Source organism: Capricornis sumatraensis, chromosome 3, assembly GCF_032405125.1.
Source record: "Capricornis sumatraensis isolate serow.1 chromosome 3, serow.2, whole genome shotgun sequence".
NCBI lineage: Eukaryota > Metazoa > Chordata > Mammalia > Artiodactyla > Bovidae > Capricornis > Capricornis sumatraensis.
Window position 1 is genome coordinate 103018232 of NC_091071.1, and position 22323 is coordinate 103040554.

Sequence of the window (22323 nt, forward strand, 5' to 3'; positions counted from 1 at the left end):
GAATCCACTAGAATTTGATATTTAGAAAATTTTCCATTGTACACAGGATTTCATTTCATTCTGTGAGGCCATTCAACTCTGTTCTATAGTAAATATTTATATTATCACATTATAAATATCTGGGTTTAAAAGTTTTAGAACTGGCCTATAAATAAAGAGAAATTACAATTATAGAAAAAAATGCAACCACCTTGATGATGTAAAATTAACAATGAATAATAATTGAGAGACTGAAGAGAGGGAGGTAGGCAACACTGCCTAGACTAAAAACAGGTACAATCACAGTGGGAAGTGGAACTGGGAGTGGGAAGGTAGCTTCCTATTCTTTTTACTCTTAATGTAAAATGAACCTCAATATAATCATGATATTTACTTTTAAGAAGTATTATAAGCAGGGGGGTGGCATTTAACATGATATGCCCTTTTAGAAAATTGAAATTGGCTTGCCATAGTCACTTCAGTTCAGTTGCTCAGTCATGTACTATTCTTTGCGACCCCATGGACTGCAGCACGCCAGGCCTCCCTGTCCATCACCAACTCCTGGAGTTTACTTAAACTCATGTCCATTTAGTAGGTGATGCCATCCAAACATCTCATTCTCTGTCATTCCCTTCTCCTCCTGCCTTCAATCTTTACCAGCATCAGGGTCTTTACAAATGAGTCAGCTCTTCACATCAGGTGGCCAAACTATTGGAGTTTCAGTTTCAACATCAGTCCTTCAAATGAATATTCAGGACTGATTTCCTTTAGGATAGACTGGCTGGATCTCCCTGCAGTCCAAGGGACTCTCAAGAGTCTTCTCCAACACCACAGTTCAAAAGCACCAATTCTTAAGCGCTCAGCTTTCTTTATGGTCCAACTCTCAAATCCATACATGACTACTGGAAAAACATAGCCTTGACTAGATGGACCTTTGTTGACAAAGTAACGCTTCTGCTTTTTAGTATGCTGTCTAGGTTGGTCATAACCTTTCTTCCAAGGAGTAAGCGTCTTTTAATTTCATGGATGCAGTCACCATCTGCAGTGATTCTGGAGCCCCCAAAATTAAGTCTGCCACTGTTTCCCTATCTATTTGGCATGAAGTGATGGGACTGGATGCCTTGATCTTAGTTTTTTGAATGTTAAGCTTTAAGCCAACTTTTTCACTCTCCTTTTTCACTTTCATCAAGAGGCTCTTTGGCTCTTTACTTTCTACCATAACGGTGGTGTCATCTGCATATCTGAAGTTATTGATATTTCTCCAGGCAATCTTCATTCCAGCTTGTGCTTCTTCCAGCCTGGCATTTCACATTATGTACTCTGCATAGAAGTTAAATAAGCAGGGTGACAATATACAGCCTTGACGTATTCCTTTCCCTATTTGGAACCAGTCTGTTGTTCCATGTCCAGTTCTAACTGTTGCTTCCTGACCTGCATACAGATTTCTCAGGAGGCAGGTCAGGTGGTCTGGTATTCCCATCTCTTTCAGAATTTTTCACAGTTTATTGTGATTCACACAGTCAAAGGCTTTGGCATAGTTATAAAGCAGAAATACATGTTTTTCTGGAACTCTCTTGCTTTTTCCATGATCCAGCGGATGTTGGCAATTTGATCTCTGGTCCCTCTGCCTTTTATAAAACCAGCTTGAACATCTGGAAGTTCATGGTTCATGTACTGCTGAAGCCTGGCTTGGAGAATTTTGAGCATTACTTTATTAGCATGTGAGATGAGTGCGATTGTGCAGTAGTTTGAGCATTCTTTGCCATTGCCTTTCTTTGGAATTGGAATGAAAACTGACCTTTTCCAGTCCTGTGGCCACTGCTGAGTTTTCCAAATTTGCTGGCATATTGAGTGCAGCACTTTCACAGCATCATCTTTCAGGATTTGAAATAGTTCAGCTGGAATTCCATCACCTCCATTAGCTTTGTTCGTAGTGATGCTTCCTAAGGCCCACTTGACCTCACATTTCAGGACGTCTGGTTCTAGGTGAGGGATCACACCATCGTGATTATCTGGGTTTTGAAGATCTTTTTTGGACAGGTCTTCTGTGTGTTCCTGCCACTTCTTCGTAACATCTTCTGCCTCTGTTAGGTCCATACCATTTCTGTCCTTTTTTGAGCCCATCTTTGCATGAAATGTTCCCTTGGTATCTCTAATTTTCTTGAAGAGATCTCTAGTCTTTCCCATTCTGTTGTTTTCCTCTATTTCTTTGCACTGATCTCTGAGGAAGGCTTTCTTATCTCTCCTTGCTATTCTTTGGAACTTTGCATTCAAATGGGTATATCTTTCCTTTTCTTCTTTGCTTCTGGCTTTTCTTCTTTTCACAGCAATTTGTAAGGCCTCCTCAGACAGCCATTTTGCTTTCTTGCATTTCTTTTTCTTAGTGGACAGCCTTGATCACTGTCTCCTGTAGGGTGTCATGAATCTCCATCCATAGTTCATCAGGCACTCTATCAGATCTAGCCCCTTAAATCTATTTCTCACTTCCACTGTATAACTGTAAGGGATTTGATTCAGGTCATACCTGAATGGTCTAGTGGTTTTCCCTACTTTCTTCAATTTAAGTCTGAATTTGGCAATAAGCAGTTCATGATCTGAGCCACAGTCAGTTCCCAGTCTTGTCTTTGCTGACTATATAGAGCTTCTCCATCTTTGACTCCAAAGAATATAATCCATCTGATTTCGGTGTTGACCATCTGGTGATATACATGTGTAGAGTCTTATCTTGTGTTGTTGGAAGAGGGTGTTTGCTATGGCCAGCGAGTGCGTTCTCTTGGCAAAACTCTATTAGCCTTTGCCCTGCTTCATTCCGTATTCCAAGGCCAAATTTACCTGTTACTCCAGATGTTTCTTGACTTCCTACTTTTGCATTCCAGTCCCCTATAATGAAAAGGACATCTTTTTTGGGTGTTAGTTCTAAAAGGTCTTGTAGGTCTTCATAAACCCGTTCAACTTCAGCTTCTTCAGCGTTACTGGTTGGGGCATACATAGATTTGGATTACCATGACATTGAATGTTTTGCCTTTGAAACGAACAGAGATCATTCTGTTGTTTTTGAGACTGCATCCAAGTACTGCATTTCAGGCTCTTTTGTTGACCATGATGGCTACTCCATTTTTTCTAAGGGATTCCTGCCCACAGTAGTAGATATAATGGTCATCTGAGTTAAATTCACCCATTCCAGTCCATTTTAGTTTGCTTTTATTCCTAGAATGTCAACATTGACTCTTGCTATTTCCTGTTTGACCGCTTCCAATTTGCCTTGATTCATGGACCAGACATTCCAGGTTCCTGTGCAATACTGCTCTTTACAGCATCAGACCTTGCTTCCATTACTAGTCACATCCGAAACTGGGTGTTGTTTTCGCTTTGGCTCCATCTCTTCATTCTTTCTGGAGTTATTTCTCCACTGATCTCCAGTAGCATATTGGGCATTAGTGACCTGGGAGTTCATCTTTCAGTGTCCTATCTTTTTGCCTTTTCATACTGTTCATGGTGTTTTCAAGGGAAGAATACTGAAGTGGTTTGCCATTCCCTTCTCTATTGGACCACATTTTGTCATAGTCAGCTCACATTAAATATAATTACCAAAAAAAAAAAATATATATATATATAGATACACTTAACACCTCCATCACACACCCCCCTTCATTTACTGTCTTTTATGACTGAGATTTATGTGGACAGTTTTGTTTTTACCTAAATTATGATCTCCATGAAGATTTTTCTCTTCATTTCTGTAGCACAAGGCCTAGAGTCTATTTTTTAAAAAGAAGGAAGGGACTAATCAAATGGTCTGAGGAATTAATGGAATAGCTAATTCAAACCTAGATGCAAAAAGAGAATAGCCATCTTGTAGCTCTAATTCACTTAAACCAGTTTATTTCAAGTTTACTAAAGTTCAGTAAAGTGTATATAACACAGAGAGAAAGGCTTCTCTTTGAAACAGAAACAGCTGTGACTTTCAGGAGAGTGTTTAGACTCAGTGACATCACACCTAGACACAGGTACTGTTAAGTCTTTGGGGAACAGGAATAGGGGGTGATAAAGGACACAGCAATGGAAATATTCTGAAACCTCAAGAGAAAAAATAAATGCTGGCCAAAGGTGGAAAGACCATTCTTTCCTCCTGATTATATATACTCCTATGTAAGAGGAAAGAGCTGGGGAGAGCTGGAGGAGGGTTTTGGCGTCCAGGAGTTGTAGCTAATGATGACGAAATTACACAGGGCCTTAGTCCCCGCCTTTCCCCACCACAGGGGTTGAGCAAATACTTCCTTTTACTTTACAGTCTACTTTGTTGTTGTTGTGTTAGGTGCTCAGTCATGTCTGATTCTTTGTGACCCCATGGACTGTGGCCTGCCAGGCTCTGTCTATGGAGTTTTCCAGGCAAGAACACTGGCGTGGGCAGCCATTTCCTTCTCCAGGGGATCTTCTCGACCCAAGGATCAAAGCCCAGGTCTCCTGCACTGCAGGCAGATTCTTTACCATCTGAACTACCAGGAAAGCCCCATAGTCTACTTTACCTGGGCCTTTAACTTTTTCCTATTTTGGCTATTAACAGAGGCCTAAGTGAAGTAATTGTTTACAGTCTGAACTCTCTGCCCAAAATAAAAGGTGACTTTTCTTTAGAATTTGGTAATTTGAAGTTTCTGTAAATCAAAAGCATACTATCTGTAACTTGATACGGTCCAAATAAGTAGTTCCAGCCTCTTACATAATTACAAATGGTAGACTCACAGCTTTGTATTTCTCTAGGGCAGTGATTCTCAAATTTAATTGTGCATGAGAATCACCTGGAAGGCTTGTTAAAGCAGAATATTGAGCCCCAATCCCAGGGTTAATGATTTAGTGGGTCTGGGTCAGGCCCCAGAATTTACATTTCTAACAAGTCTCAGGTGGTGCTGATGGTGCTGATCTAGGGATTTCACACTGAGGACCACATTTCTAGCACGAGGATTAGACCAGAAAGCTATTAATACCAATAATACATTCATCTCATCATCACTGCTGCAGCTATCCATTTGTCCTCCACTTATGACTCAAGTCTTCACAGACTTCAGTCTACAGGCAGACTCAATATTCTACCTAGGTATTATCCTGAGAGACTAGGCTAGTTTTCAACTTCTTTGTCCCAGGGTTTTATTCCAGTGTTATGGCACCTCTTAGGAAATCTATAACATCCTCTAACACCGATAGTAAGGAAGAAATTTTAATTATACATATATGGAAACTTAATTAGAACAGACAAAATAGACTTTTTAAGACCAACTCTTTCTCTATTTGATAAATCCTAAAAGTCATTAATACTTGCTGGGGAAGGTTTGTACACAAGCAGGAATTTAAAACCTCTGCTTACTGTTGCCTTATCATTCAACACCAAAGTTCTCCTTAAAAAAACCACACAGAGAAGAACCCCTGTGTGCACACACTGTAATCCCACAAAAATCACTACATTTCTGTTGATTTAACATATTAAAAAAAAAAGAATTAAAAGTAAAAATCATTTAACATTCCTCAACATAGACACACTATAGCTTATCTTAATAAAGGCAAAAATGGAAAAAAGCCCTGGAGTCTGTGTTGAGTTGAGAGATCTGGATTCTACCCCTAGTCCCTTTTGGCTTCAGATCACACATGCTCTTGCATAGCACTGAGCTTTGGGCTAAACAAAGCATTCAGGGCAAGAATCACTAAATCTGATCCAGTTTTATCATAAGCTTATACAGGAACCACTCATACACTGTAGACTAAGAGGTCTTGGTATCACTACATGATCTCCTCACAAGGCAATCAATGACCTTCTTGGGGAAAAAATAGACTATCAATCACTTCAAAACCTGATTGCTTTTCCTGTAGCATTACATATTAAGGACACTCTGGATCTTTGGCAATCATTTAAAAAAAAATCATCATTTAAAAACAACTAGATATGTATGTTATGCTAGTTGCTACAAGCTCATTTGTTTTCTTATTACTTATGTAAATAACTTAGATACAAGGCACAATAAGAAAATTAGAAGGCTAGATAGATCTGTATTAATGGCCATATTCCCTTAAAAATATATGAAGCACATAATTTTACTTTTTAAAAGGAGGCTGTTTCCAGAAATCTTATAAAGACAGTATTGGGATTTTAAAAAAGCAGCCTTATTTAAATGCTTAGCATGGCACTTTATAACTATGTTCACTGAACTTCATGAAGTAAAACTTTAAATTATAGTGATATATAAACTGTGGTGAACCAAAAAAGGGCAAAACTAGCAGTCAGGAGACGACTCAGTATGGCAAGCTGCAAGACCAGTACCCTCTTATTTTTGTTTGTTTTCACTCCTTCATTTGTTCCTTTATAGTCTATTTCTCTCAGCCCCTCCCCAATCACTGACTTGTGCTCTACACTGAGCTAAGGTCTGTGGAAACAAGGAAGGAAGAAATAATATGAACTAGATCTCCCAAGTCCCTTCAGGTAAAACCTTTATCAGGGCTCTAATTTATAAATTATAACAACACTTTTTTCTCAAACTTGAGAGAAGCTATCTCAACGAACAAACAATAGGTAAGTTAACCATCTCTCTTCTTCAAGCACTAACAGTGTTTTAATCTGTCCACCTTAATTGGCACTTCTGTAAAACATTTACTAACCAAACACTTAAGTTTACTCCCATACCATTTCCTTCAGCAAAATGAATAATTTCTTAGCTACTACCCAAGAACTTTCATAACCAATGCCTCGCATACAGAATTAATCAAATATAGTTCTTAGTATAGTAATCCATAAGATTTTACTTCATAGTTTAGAATTTTACTCTTACATATATATTATCTCATTTGATCCTTTAAACAACTAAATGAAGTAGCTACTTCTATTCTAGAGAGAAACTGAAAAATAGAAGTAATATGATCTAAGGTCACAGAGTTAAAAAAAAAAGACAACAACAAACAAAACCCAAAAAAGTAACTCAGAAATTAAACGAAGGATTCTTAATTGGAAATACTATGGTTTTTCAATTCATCAAACAGGGAGAACTCCTTGAGATGATTCTATTTTCAACTTTACATAACTACTGCCTATTCTATAAGATGGCATATACTAAGCAAAGACATACTGACTAGATTTGAAGTCAACTGCTGCAAAAGTATTACATATTTACTAGACAGCACATAATTGTTGCCTCCTAAAAATCAAAGTACCAGATAGCATTTAGTATTATAGAATGATCCACAGAACACCATCAGGGTTAAGAATTTGGTTTCTGATTTTAGACTTGGGTAAAAATCCTGCAGCTGTATAAGTTCTCTGGGTCTCAATTTTCTTGTTTGTAAATTGGGAATAATAAATGGTAATATCTCAAATGACTGCTATATTGAATGAGACTGTATAGACAATACCTAATATAGTGCCTGGTAGAGAAAGCACTAAATAAATTGGTTCAATGTGTATGAATACTAATGTAAAATTCAAAAACAGAACTAGTTTACAAAACAGTAATAATCTCATGAACTATGAAGAACAGTTAAATTTGCCTGAGGTTTCTGATGTTTCTGAGGTTCTGTTTTTGCTTTTTAACCTTTATCATTTGGCTCTTCATCAGCTATTACTGAGCTGTGAATGCTGCTGCTCTCACAGTGCTTATCTCTAACAGCTTCCACCTCCCTTTTAATGCAAGTAACGTGGAGGCGTAGCTGTACAAAGATAAACTGATGCCCAAAGTGTCTCTTAAAAATTGCATAATCTTCAAGAGAACTTTCTGGAGTAATGGAAATGATCCTATATCTTGATTGGGCTGATTGTTACATCGGTGAATATACCTGTCAAAACTCATCAAAATGGACACACAGGAAAAGATCTGTACATGACATAATGCAAATTAAAAAAAAAAAAAAACTTTTTTAGTTTTATCTCTTGAACAAGTTACTTTCTCATTCTGGCCCTTACCTTTCTCATCCTCAGAAAGGGAATAATTTCTCACTCAGAAAGAATATAATGAGTGTTAAGAGATAAGGTCCATTAAATACTTACAGTAGTTTCTGCAGTTAGTTGCCAATTCTGGATCCACTTACATTAACCCTAGGCATTGTTCAGATTTGTCTGAGTCCTAAAACATTCATCCATAATAAAAGCTATACTTCCTCCCTTCCCTCTCCCTTTTCCTACTCTTCCCCTCATCTCTTTTATTTTAGGAAAATATGAATAAACATTTGATTAAAGCTTTAGCCTCCACAAGGTATTATTTTTTAAAAATCATAAGTCATTTTTCTTAAAAGTTCTCCTTCTCATTTAATTACAGTAAAAAACATGGCAATTGCCTGGTGAACCAGTGCTTAAGACTCGTGCTTTCACTGCTGATGGCCAGGGTTCAATTCCTAGTGGGAGAGCTAAAATTCTGTAAACCAAGGGCATGGCCAAAAACAAACCAGAGTAGTTTACTTTTATTAGTTTTCAAGTCACTTTTTAAAAAGTGTCCAAGGAGATCAGTCCTGGGTGTTCTTTGGAAGGAATGATGCTAAAGCTGAAACGCCAGTACTTTGGCCACCTCATGCGAAGAGCTGACTCATTGGAAAAGACTTTGATGCTGGGAGGGATAGGGGGCAGGAGGAGAAGGGGACGCCAGAGGATGAGGTGGCTGGATGGCATCACTGACTCGATGGACGTGAGTTTGAGTGAACTCTGGGAGTTGGTGATGGACAGGGAGGCCTGGTGTGCTGCGATTCATGGGGTCGCAAAGAGTTGGACATGGCTGAGCAACTGAACTGAACTGAACTGAAGCAATGTTTTTTGTTCTAGAATTTCAGGACACTGGAACAATTTTACGTTCATCCAGCATTTACTGAGCAAACATTCATTAAGAATCTAAATCAGGCAGGCCCTGAAGAAACATAGATAAGGTCAGAAAGACAAATACCTAGCTAAAGCAGATCAAGTAGAACCGCTAATAAAAGTCTTACCAAATAACAAAATATTTAAACAGAAATTCAGCTCCTCAGTTGTACTAGACTCATTTTCAGTGCTCAGTAGATGCAAGTGACCAAAGCTACCAATAATGGAATGTGGAGATCATAGACCCTTCCACTATCACACAAAGCTCTACTGAAAAATGCTGCTTACCCATTCTATTCCAGGACCACTCAATCACAATTTCAGCTTATATAACCTACAATTTTCCACTGATACCACTTGCTGCCATTATTCTAATTTCATGAATCTTGCAAGCTGCATGAACATGGAACAACAGGCTGGTGCCCAAAGAGATGAAGGCAGAGGCATCACATCTCTTACCATCACCTGAGACCAAGAGGAGTTAATTGCTCCTTATCATTAATGTCCCAGCCCACTTTTAATCATGGAGAGCCCCATCCTGATACTGTCACTGATTATAATGTATCTGAGATGGGTTCGGGAAAGAAGTACTTAAAATTTTACCACCTGTTAAGACAGACCTCACTATTATACATGTCTCTTACCTATCAGTAGACCACACCATGGCAGCAGCTAAAAATAAAAATTCTACCGAACTACTAAGGCTTATTTTAAAGCAGTTGTTAACAACAATATTTCATTAAAAATTAGACATTACAAATGTTAAGTCAGACAAGATACTGGGACAGAAGACATAAACTAGTACTAACCTAGACAAAATTAGGAAAAACCATCATCCTTGAGAAAGATATGAGGAACTACAACTTTTGGGAACTCTTAAATTATAAAATCTAAGGGAAATAAATTGTCTATATCTTTATACTCTGCATGTCTATAATCATTAAAATGGCTTAATCCTCTTTAAAGGAAAACATTTCGTATAGCTGTTTAGTTTACAGAGGGAAAAAAAAAGATTAAAAAAAAAAAAGGTGGCGGTTGGGGGGTGGGCAGACAAAGAGAAAGAAGTTGAAAGAGAAAAAAATGAAGCTGATCCATGAAGAACAATGTGTTAAGAGACCCTGGGTTTTAATTCAGTGTTTCTGAAATGATGTAACACATGGTCAACCTAGACTATATAAAAGGAGGCTATTGCCATCTACCTACCAGCCCTGACCTCTCAAGGAAAAGCTCTGCAAAATAGATGTCCTTATACCTCAAGAGAACACTTTATCTACATGAATGTCATCTCAGCTCTTCTGATGATAAGCTAATAATTTCAAGATTCTTATGACTAGCACATCAGTAGCTACTCAAGAATATGTATAGCACCAGTATCAGTCAAAGAGCTGCACTACCCAGGAACAGTACTTTGCAGCAGTTAAGAAATAAGATCAGATATTAAAATACTAGCTCTACAAATGCATAAGACAATGTTAAAAAGGGAAAACTATGAGTTCATCTTCAGTTATGAATCTCTATGAGTGTTTTAATAGAAAAAATCAACAACTAATTATGGTTTCCAAAAGATACAGGAATGGTGCTTCCCTACATATGATTCTAACATGATTTATATTCACTGGGGAATGACAGGAGACTTACCACACCCTAAGCCTCGAAAAGATACACAGGTAAAACATTTGTCACATCCTTGGTATTTGCTACACAATCTGATAATTAAAAAAAAAAAAATAGTAGTAGCAATACTGTCTTCTGTGACACAAGAAAAATTTCACATATAACAGAAAATTAAGTCTAAAACAACATAGCAAACTGTGAGCATTTGTAAAATTTGCTCAACTTTCAAGTTCTGAAAATTGAGTAAGCGTGGCTGTGTAGACAGCGCTTCCTTTATTTAAGGGGCAGCAGAACCTCACAAAATGAATGAACACAACCTACAATCTGGGTAGACAGTCAAGAGCAAGTGCATTTCAGCATTGCATAATTAGAGCTTTGGGGCAATCCTACAGACTAACTCAATAAAAGGCCCTACAGAACTTTTTGCCAGCTTGCAAAATCTTAAAACCTTTCCCATGTTTAGCAACAGCGAGGCAAAAATGCACCATTTATCAGAAAGTCAGTAGACTATACAGTGAAGCTGCAATTTTCATGACAGCATTATTTTCCTTAAACCGTACTTACAATTGTTTTACATTCTGCATCTTACCAACTGACAAGGCAACCAGAATCATTTGATGAGTTTTATGAAAATATACAAGCCTCTATTTTCCTTTGGTGTGCACATGGGAGGGGTATGTGAGTATGCCTGAAGAAAGGAATCATGTATATTTTGAAAAACTAGCCATACCACTTTACACCCACCGGAACAGCTAAATAAATCAAACAATATTAAGAAAATGTTGCAGAGTATGTGGGACAAATAAACCCTCATTCACTATGAAAAGACACTTTGGAAACACTGGGTAATATAAACTGAAACGGAACAAAAGTACATATGATCCAAAAATTCTACTACAGCAATTATGTGTACATGTGCAGCAAAAGATATCTACAAGAATACTCTATAGGAGCATTAGGCATTGTGATTCAAAACTGGAAACCACCGAGGTGTTCATCAACAGTAGAAGGGATAAATTACAGTATTTATATATACACAGTCATACAACGGGATGGAATACAATAGAATGAAGAAGCTACCACACTATACACTATACCAACGGATCACATAAAAATTGATTTAAGAAGCCATACACAAGGGTGTCGTCGCTGTACGATGTTACATGCATGTCCATGAGCCTATGTTACATTCCAATAAAAGTCTACCTAAAATTGGAAAAGCAAATCAATATATAATAAGCAACTTTGATGCCTAACCATTTATTACACAATCTGATTCCCAGTGCCACATCTCCTCCATGCCAAAACTGGGATAGAACACTTCAAAAACAAATCCTCCCTCATGCTAATCTAAACCATTTTTACATTAAAACAAAGAAGGCTATATTAGGGTAACAGAATGCAAGAGTCAAATCCTTTTCAGGAGAAGACACTAATCTGAAAAGAATTTTAACACCAAAGTTCTCCCTCTCCACATTACCTTGACCACACTCAGATCTTCACCACCTAAAAGGGCACTCTTCTCTGCCATTTATTTCATGGAAACATTTGAAAAGTAATGACCTATCCTAGCAGGGTAGTTATGAGGACTGAAAAAAAAAGAGCAGATATATCAAGTCTTCAGTACTGTGCCTATGCACTCAATGACTGCTGCTCCTAAGTCACTTCAGTCGTGCCCAACTCTGTGAGACCCCATAGACGGCAGCCCACCAGGCTCCCCCGTCCCCGAGATTCTCCAGGCAAGAACACTGGAGTGGGTTGCCATTTCCTTCTCCAATGCATGAAAGTGAAAAGTGAAAGTGAAGTCGCTCAGTCGTGTCTGACTCTTCGCGACCTCATGGACTGTAGCCCACCAGGCTCCTCTGTCCATAGGACTTTCCAGGCAAGAGTACTGGAGTGGGTTGCCATTGCCTTCTCCAATAAATCCCAAATAGTGAGTCTTCCAGGTCAAGGGCTATTTTCAATTTATTACTGAAATACAGAACCCAGCATTTAACAGTTGGTCAATTTATGGAATAAATAAATGATGTGAGTGTAGAACAAAAAGAAATGAAAACAAGGCAAAAGTGGGAAAGGGGAAATACCAAGAAGCTCAAAGGAAGGGCTTATTTTTATATCAGGGTAAATGACAAGATTTTAAATCTCAAATGAAGCAACAAGGAACTTCCCTGGTGGCCCAGTGTCTGACAGCCCACCTGCCAATGCACAGGACAGGAATTCGATCCCTAGTCCAGGAAGATCCCATATGCCACAGAGCAACTAAGCCCATGTGCTGTCCATGCGCACCTAGAGCCTGTGCTCCCCGACAAGAAAAGCCACTGCAGTGAGAAGCCCGTACACTGCAAACAGAGTGTAGCCCCTCCACTAGAGACAGCCTAGGCTCAAGAAGGAAGAGCCAGTGCAGCCAGAAAGAAAGAAACCTAAAAAAAAATGAAGCAACAGGAACTTCTCTGGCAGTGCAGAGGTTAAGCCTGTGCTTCCAATGCTGAGGGGGCGGGGGCACGGGTGTGATCCCTGGTTGGGAATAGGATCCCACATGCTACCTGGTATGGCCAAAAACAAAAAAAGTGAAGCAACAAAATCATGTACATATTAAAACTTTTCAAATAAAAACTGCCTCATATATAAAAATAAAAACTTTTCCTCCATATATTTCACAGTGCAGAAGCCAGATGTCTTAAATACAGTTCTTTAATACTGAAACTCTTAAAAATATTTCCAAATGAATTCCTTATGAGGTTGACAGGAATCACAAGTATATAACAGGTTATATTTAAGACATCTGTCACAGCACATCAATATTCTGATTAAATATGTCATAATAGAAAGGAAAGCGGATTTCACTGAACCCTTATACAGTGGTATCATTTTTATGAATTTAAGTATCAAAATCGTCAAGACTGCAATCTTACGAATACATTAGACTTTCAAAGACAAATGAGTAAAACACTTTTAATCTCTATTGTGTGCAAAAATAGCAATGAACTATTAGATCCTTTTCCCCTTCCTTTTAAAACATCTCCTTATTCTTAGATTAAGAATCTTAATATTTAATTAACTGTTTTTAATTAACCAACATTTACACAAAGCATTATGTGGAAAGAATTACTCTAAATGTAAATAAAACTCATTTGGTTCTTATAACAACTCTTACAAGGTAGGTACGGTTATCCTTTCCATTTTACAGATAAGAACACTGAGGCAGAGATGTTCAGTAACCTACCTAAAGTCAGAAAGCTATTAAAAAGCAGACCGGATGCACTCTTAACTACTATGCTATACTGCCTAGAGATCTCTGAGGTCAAGTAAAACTAAATTTATCCTGACTTCACTTGATGTTGGGAGGTTAGTTATGTTGATGATCTTGGGTGATAACCATAAAGTGAAACAGCACTAATGGCACATTTCATAAATTCTAAGATACCCATTTTTTTTTATATATACATTTTAGCATGTCTGAAACTGATGGCATTTTACAATTGCAACTGACAGTGCTCTCTCTCTCTTGGCATACATAAAATAACAGGGCATCTGGTAATTGCTGGCCAAGTATGCTTCAAAAACTTACGGTATGGCCCTCATGGGTTAGCGCTAAGTAAGTAAGATAAAATATCTGAATTACTTCACAGGTCTGGTACAAGGGCTTTAAAAAGGGTATTTCTTCCCCAAAATGATCTATGACGAAATTCCAGGTAAACATAAGGTAAATTCCATTGCAGTAAGTTGTTACTTTCTCAGGCCCATGTTGAACTAAACCTGGTTACATACTGCTAGGGAAAAATAACTAGTTTCATTATACAATTTGATGATGAAATAAAGAATATGGGGTGGGAAAAAGGCTGGCAGACAAAATAACAGCCAAAATGAGACACCTGAGAAAATAAAATCAACAGGAAAGCATCAATCAAGATACCTCGCCAGTACCACTTGATTCAAGCCAGTTCTCAAATGCCACTGATAAAAATGAGCACTTAAGTATCTTTCAGTTTTTAAAAAAATATATGTTGAATGCAACCAGAATTTACCAAATATGCCTGGTGTATGCCCATGCCCTACTTGAACTACTCTAACAAAACTGGACATGTTAAACTTAATGGCCATATTGGATAGCTAACTGGTTAACAAAGGTTTAAAGTGATCCTAAGAGTGGCCACCAAAAAAATTTAAATAAATAAAGTTCAGTTCATTCAGGACTTCCCTGGTGGTATAGTGCATAGGAATCTGCCTGCCAGTGCAAGGGACATGGGTTTGATCCCTTATCTGGGAGGATTCCACAAGCTGTGGAGCAACTAAGCCCCTTCACCATAACTACTGAGCCCCCAGTCTCAAGCCCGAAAGCTGAAACTATTGAGTCCATGTGCTGCAACTAGCGAAGCCCGTGTGCCTAGGGCCTGTGCTCCACAACAAGAAAAGCCACTACAATGAGAAGCCCACACACTGCAACCAAGAGTAGCTCCACTTGCTTTAACTAGAGAAAGCCCACACACAGCAAAAAAGAACTAGTGCAGTCAACAAATAAATGTTTTTCAAAAATTCAATTTATTTAAATATTCCTGTGTCAATATTTGCCTTGGTAATTTCAGGATGAATAATGTTCAATTTTTTCTTTGTCTGCTTTTGTCTTAGTGGTTAAAGCTACCTTTCAGCGTAATTTCCCACTAAAACACCAAAACTGCATCTAGATTAAAACTAAAAAATTAAAAAAAAAAAAAAAAAACAACAACTACTTTAAAAATCACTTAACTTTGATGGGGCAGGAGGGAGGAGACTAAAATGCACTTTCACAAAACTGAAAATTTGTTCTGTAAATATACCCAGACAGGAAACAATGGTATCTTCTTTAATGGTGTATTAAATCTCAAATAATATTTTAAAAGCCTCATACTACTTTTCAGTTACACTACAACCTTTGAGATACTGCATCACCTAATAGCAGAGTGAAACCTCTCTTCTTTTGTATCCATTATTCTTAATTATTTTTATTCCTATATTACTCATACTTTAAGTGTATAAACAACCTATCCCAGCCATAGTTTGAGGCAATGTTATTTTGTATCTGTAGATCAAATTTTTAAAAAACTATTCTTTATGTATATAAAGCTCTATTTCACATAGTTATATAATTCAGAATTTAATGCTAATAATTATCTTGTCCTCCTTTAGAGCATGTAGGTAAGTCTGAAGAATATCTGAAGAGTTCTGCATATGTATATATAAATAAAAGGCTTGGGAAAGTGTACCTGTAAGAACCATAATATACAAAAAATATACAGTTGTCATACAAGAATTTATTAAGATTTAAAAAACTAAGAGCCAGGGAGAAGACGAGCAAAAGACAGGAGGAACTAATAAAAGGACTTTTTTTAAGTTACAATTTTCTTAATATAAAATGGAAAGAAGACTGCCTTAGCAGATCAGAATAATCTAATGATGTTTATACAAAAACTTACGTAAGGATATCAGAAGCAAAAATTTTGATAGAGTCTATCCTGTTTTTTTAAAATAGATGTCTTTTAGAACCTTTATTTACTGTGTTGGTAAACCATAAAGAAGGCTAAGTGTCAAAGAACTGATACTTTCAAACTGTGTTGCTGGAGAAGACTCTTGCGAGTCCCTTGGACTGCAAGGAGACCAAACCAGTCAATCCTAAAGGAAACCAATCCTGAATATTCACTGGAAAAGAACTCCCTGATGCAGGCAAAAGAAGAGGATAGCAGAGGATGAGATGGTTGATGTAACAGGCATGAATTTGAGCAAACTCTGGGAGATAGTGGAGGACAGAGGAGCCTTGTGTGCTGCAGTTTATGAGGTTGCAAAGATTCAGAACTCCAATACTCTGGCCACCTGATGTGACGAACTGACACATTTGAAAAGACTCTGATGCTGGGAAAGATTGAAGGCAGGAGAAGAAGGGGATGACAGAAGATGAGATGGGTGGATGGCATCACCAACTCAATGGACATGAGTTTGAGTAAACTCTGGGAGTTGGTGAGAGACAGGGAGGCCTGGTGTGCTCCAGTCCATGGGGTCGCAAAGAGTAGGACACGACTGAGTGACTGAACTGAAATCAAAGATTCGGACTCAACTTAGTGACTGAACAACAACAAAGCCCATTTTAACATAATTTCCCTTTCTAATACACTCTTTTCTTGTCAACTAAGGTTTTGCCAATTACAACATTCTTCATGAAGGAATCCCTGAAAATAAACTGTGTTCTACTATGATGTAAGACTTTAAGTCTCAGACCATTTAGACTATCTAAAATAGCATTTACGGTATCAGGGGACTGCTATTATTCCACTGAGACCCAAAGTATGATCACTGACCATATATTTGATGATAGGAGTAAACTCCTAGCAAACCTTACCAAGGCCTTAATTTTAATTCTCTAAATCTGAGAAAAAGTTGTATGTATAAAATTTCTCCCATCCAAAAAAAAATCATTAAAATATAACTAAAATATTCAAGTTATACTACAGTTACTTATTGATTCTATAAATATAGGTTATAAAATATAAAGCTAACCAGCAAAAACAAAACACCACCTAGGACAATAACAAAGAAAATCCTTATATTTTGAAGGTATTCAGAAGCTATCTCTGTGTTTGGTGGCTAAATAGGTAGTGATGATATTAATCAAAACACCAAACAGAAAGATGTACAAGTTCAGGAGACAAACTTCTGGATGGTATGGCCCAACTCTCTCATCTACCACCCATACGTGACACCCGCAATCCCTCGCCTTTGCAAGCTTTCAAAATAAACTCCTCTACCCCTGCATTAACCTTTCCATCCCTCCATTTGTCCTTCTGAAATGCTCTGCCCAATGGTCTACTTTCTTTTGAAAGCTTTCCCTAAGGCACCTTCTCTCTGCTTACAAGGCAACCTGAATAAACTGCTATGATAGCACTAATCACACTACACAACATTTAACTGTCCACTGCCCCTAGACTCTGAGGTCTAAGTGAATTTTGAAAAGTCTGATAATAGTTAACACTTGATAAATAGTACTTAAAAAATATATTCTATTTGAATACATTCTAAATGAATGAATGAATGAATGAATTTGAGATGCTTACAGAACACCCAAATAGTGATAAACAGAAACATGGCTCTGAGCTCAGGAAGGAAGACATGGTTCATGTTATAGATAACATTTTACCCAAAATCTGTAATTGCTGCTTTGGCAGATTAAAACAAAATTCATAATCAAATAGTTTATGGATGGACAGACAACTGAGACATCAAATGTTTTGCCCATAAAATGCAATGTGTACTCTTTGTTGTTAAGTCGTTAGGTCATGTCTCATTCTTTTGTGACCCCATGAACTGCAGCCCGCCAGGCTTCTGTGTCCATAGGATTTCCCAGGTAAGCATACTGAAGTGGGTTACCATTTCCTTCTCCAGGGGATCTTACTGACCCACGGATCAAACCTGCATCTCCCATATTGGTAGGTGGATTCTATACCACTGAGCCACCAGGGAAGCCCTGTGTTCTAATTTCCAACTTAATTCATTTCTCAGCTTCAATCAACATAGATTAGCCACACCCTCCTTTTCTGGTCTATTGCCTTGGCTTCAGTGATGCTAAGGAAAATCTCCTTCAACCTCTGGCTATATCTTCTCTGCCCCCTTTGCTCCATTTCTTTTTCTCAATGTTAAATACTGAAGAGTCGTAGGGGACCACATCCCTTTATCCTCTCTATGTACTTTCTGCTTAGGCAATCTCATCCCCCACCTTCCAAATTAAGACATCCATTAAGAGCTATATATTGATTATTCCCCACTGAATTACGATCAATATGTCCCCTATTACCAGAAACGAACACAAAACTGCTCTCCCCTCCCCCAGTATTCCCCTATATTAGGCACAGGAACCACCAACCCTGGAAATCAGCCTTCTCCTCTCCCTAGACCTCCAAATCGAATCCACCATCTAATCCTAACTTTACTTCTCAAATATTTGTCAAATTCAGCTACTTTATCACTGCCAAGTCTGGACCAAGATTTCATTATCTCTTGCCTAAATTACAAAAATAGCTGAATTCAATTCTGCTCTAAGTGTCATCTGTGGACCCATACTGATGCACAAACTCTTTGTTATTGGTATGAGACAAGGTAAATATAGCAACAGAGGGTACTCAGAAATTTTTAGACACTGCCACAATATCCATTTTATTGTACATTATCAAAGTACAAGGTCCTTCACCACAGATAAGTTTCAGAAGCACTGGCCTAACTGGTCTCCTTGCTTTTTCTCTTGCTTATCTCCAGTATGTCCTCAACAGAGTGGCCAAGTGATGGTTTTACAGCAAAAATTTAAGCAACTTATTCAGCTGTTTGACATTCTCCAATGGCTTCCCACTACCCCTGGATTAATTATAAAAGACAGGTAAATCCCACTGAGATTTTTACAAAAAAAATTTTTTCCCCAGAAAGGTGAAGAATCTTGTTTAAAGTAACCAACAAAGAATTGGAAGATTGGAAGGTCTGAGAGGCAACAAAGGATAATAGATTCTACAACCATATGACCTGGCTCCACTGCTTACTTAGCTGTGTGATTTTGTGGAAGTAATCTGATTCTCAGGTTCCTTATTTGTGAAATGGAAATATAATTAAGGCTCTTCAAAGGGGGACTGTTGAGAGGTTTAAACAAGTTAATATATATAAATCATTTGAAAGAATGGCTGGCCCAGTGCTTTAGAAGTATTAGTGATTATCACTATCTATATTTTACTAGTGCTCTTAGATAATTTTATCTTCTTACTTGCTTATTGTCTGTCAGTGCCACATTAAGATATAAATTACAAAAAAAGTGTCCATATTATTATTCTCTAATAGAACTTTTTTCAGAGGACTTAAACCCTACAGAAACTGAGTTAAGTGACTATTTCCTCAGTTCTCTCTTTCTCAAGCATAGGGCAGAGCTAGCACCAATCTAGGTGCACAGAAGAGTAGTTAATTCATTACATACTTTGGATGCTTTAGAGCAATAGGGCCTGATATTTACTGGAACCCCTGATGAAAAGGGCTGCTCTTGTGTATTCCCCGAAGTCTGGCATGATGTAGGTGCTCATTAAACATTTTTGGAAAGAATGTTTCTTTTCAAAACCAAAGGAATAGTGCTTAGCACAAAGTAGCTACTAATTGTTAATTTCATTCCACCCCCTTCAAAGTTTCTACGAACTTTAAAAGTATGATTCTACCCGATTCATTTTTCTTGACCTGGGGGAGTCTGTATTATTTACAGCCAAAAATGCAGAATACAGACAGTAGGGAAACCAAGAAATAGAAACCAATGTTGGCAGGAACTATGTGGAAACAGTAAGAGGTGGAAGATAGGTAGAATTTGGATATGCAGGGGAAAGAGCAAAGGTTATTCTAGGCCAGGGAATAGCATAAGCAGCAGAGGCAGTGTCACCCAAAGTTTAAAGAACATTCCATTGGTGAAAAAAAAAAATGTTAAGCTATACACAGGCAACATATTTGAAAGTTCCATATGCATGTTTTTATGTGTAATTAGGACAGCAAATTATGATTACAAACTTTTACTACTTATAACAACATTAAATTAACAACTTATTTGGACTTTTTAAAAAAGTGAGTTGTTTAAAAACAGTATTAAGAAAACAATGCACAGGAAGCAAGCAAACATGACAAAATTAGTCAGGATTTTAAAGAGTAAAACTTGGGGAACATTAAGACACAGTCACGTGAATAAAAACAGTCAATAAGAGAAAAGAAATGCCTTCTAAATGAAGCCAAAGCTCTATCCTTAGTAGCAATTCAACGTAAAGGACAAGCAGGTATGAAGTATCTTAACAGTTTTGAGTATTTAATTGTAGTACTACAATTTTCCTCAGTCAAACCCTCATTTTTCCCTATGATAAATATGCTACACAATCCAATTTCAGTTACTCCCCAAAGATAATTTTAAATTTCCAAATAAATACTTGAAAATGATACAACATATAGCCTGGTAACTTACCTGAAAATAAGGAGCTAAAACTATACTTTTCACACCAGAAGGAACTACTTTATACAGTAACAACATATGAATCATAGCTACATCAAAAAAGCTGTTAAAATAAAAAAAGCAAAAGACAGCTTTCCTTCCCTCCACTTCCTCTCTCCAAAGTAACCTACCAATAGCCAAATCAAGCTAAGAGATGATGATAAAGAACACTTACTGAACTTTTATCAGGCACTGTTGTATCTTACCTGAATTAAGTTATGCAATTATCACCACCATTTTATGAAGTACACTCCTATCCACATTCTACAGCTGTAAGAATATGAGGCACAGAGAGATTAAAAAACTTGCTCAAGGCCAGATATGGTAGATGGAAAGGCAGGGATTTAGATCCTGACAGTTCAGTTAAGAGTCTGAGCTCTTAACCACTGGGCACCATTTATCTCAAGAATAGTAGGATGATAATTTGAAATATTCCACCTTCCCCATTGTGACAGGAGAGATGTAATGTTTCAAAGTATGAATTTTTTTTTATTAAATTTCCAGCCTAAGAAACAGGAGGTTCATCAGTTTTATGGAAAAGCTAGGAAGATGAGTATTATAATGAAATAATATAGGCCCAGGAGTCTTCCAAATACAGACAAAGCACCAGAAGCTTCAGAAGTCTGGCTGTGAATGACACTATTCACAGAGAAAGATGCCAAAAGTTGGGATAAGCAGGTGAATCCTATTTCTACTCGATCTACTGCTTTGAAGGAGAAAATCCTGCCCATCCCCTTGCCTTTCTGTAATTCAGTTACACAAATGCATAGATTCAAGAGGAGTGAGGGGAAAGGATGGCAGAGGGAGCAGAAAGATGGTAAGTCAGGACGTCGTGGACCCTGACCCCCAGAGTCCATCTGATGTCCCCGGTGAGGGAGAATTCTGAGAGGGCAATGCCTACCTGGGGATAGAGAGGTTGAGAGCAGGGCCACCAGGATGGAGGCACCGAGGGGTCCGGGTGGTGAGCTGAGAATTCATCGTGAAACGGGGTAATGGAGATACTTTCGAGGGTATACTTTTGGGAGGAGGAGGTATGGACGTGAACGCGGGGGTGGGGGACAATTTCTCGCTCCAGGCAGGACTCAGGGTGGGAAAACAGACAAGGTATTAAAGGGCGGGCGCGGAGGTCTACAGTTTATAAAGGGGGGAGACTGCGCAAGGCAAAGGGGCAAGGCTTGCGGAGGAAGGTCGGGGGGATCCTGGTAGAAGGAAGCAGGGAGTCAATGGGGGAGGGGTGATTCCCAGGGGAAGTAGACACTCGAGGGGTTAGGGAGTCCGGGGGGCGGGAGGCACACCTCGGGAGCGGGGGTCCTGGGCCGAGGAGGAGGAGGGTGCCGAGATGCGGGAGGAGGCCGCTGGGTTCTAGTGCAGGGGAGTCCCAGGGAAGAGCGGGGAGCAGGCGACCACGGCTGCGGCCGGGACCGCGGCGGGGGAGGGGAACCTACCCGGACGTGAGGGGTAGCGGCGGGCAGTCCCAGCGGCGGCTCCTCTCCGGCTGAGGTGATGGCGGCGAGTCCCTGTGGCGACCGCCTCCGCCGAGCCGCATCCCTCCTCCCCAGTCCGCCCTTGTCCCCTGCCTCCCGCTCCTAAACTTCTTCCCCGGGATAAACAAACCCGCCGCCAGGGGCGGCCGCCTCCGCCGCTCCCGCCCCCGCCCCCACGCAGCCCCCCCCGCTCCGGGCCCGTCTGGGCCCCGGCTTCCGAGTTGCGACTCCAGCCCCAGCCCCAGTCCGCGAGAGCGCGTGCGCGCGGCGGCGGCGGCGGCTCGCGAGGCCGCCACTCCCTCCCTCCCTCCCTCCTGCGCCGAGCACTTCCGGCCCAGGCCGGATCCGCCGCCGTGGTTTGAAAGTAGCCGGCGCCGTTTGCGCCAGGCACTGGCTCCCAGCCTGCGGCGCTC

General features: G+C 39.1%; 1 protein-coding gene across 1 annotated transcript in view; it reads right to left on the bottom strand.

Moving 5' to 3' along the window:
* Positions 1-21973, bottom strand: part of SPOPL (speckle type BTB/POZ protein like) — a 47139-nt gene extending 25166 nt beyond the window's left edge. The window contains exon 1 of the mRNA XM_068969191.1: positions 21872-21973. The gene's annotated coding sequence lies outside the window, so the exon portion shown is untranslated. The remainder of the gene's footprint in view (positions 1-21871) is intronic.
* Positions 21974-22323: the final 350 nt, after the last annotated feature.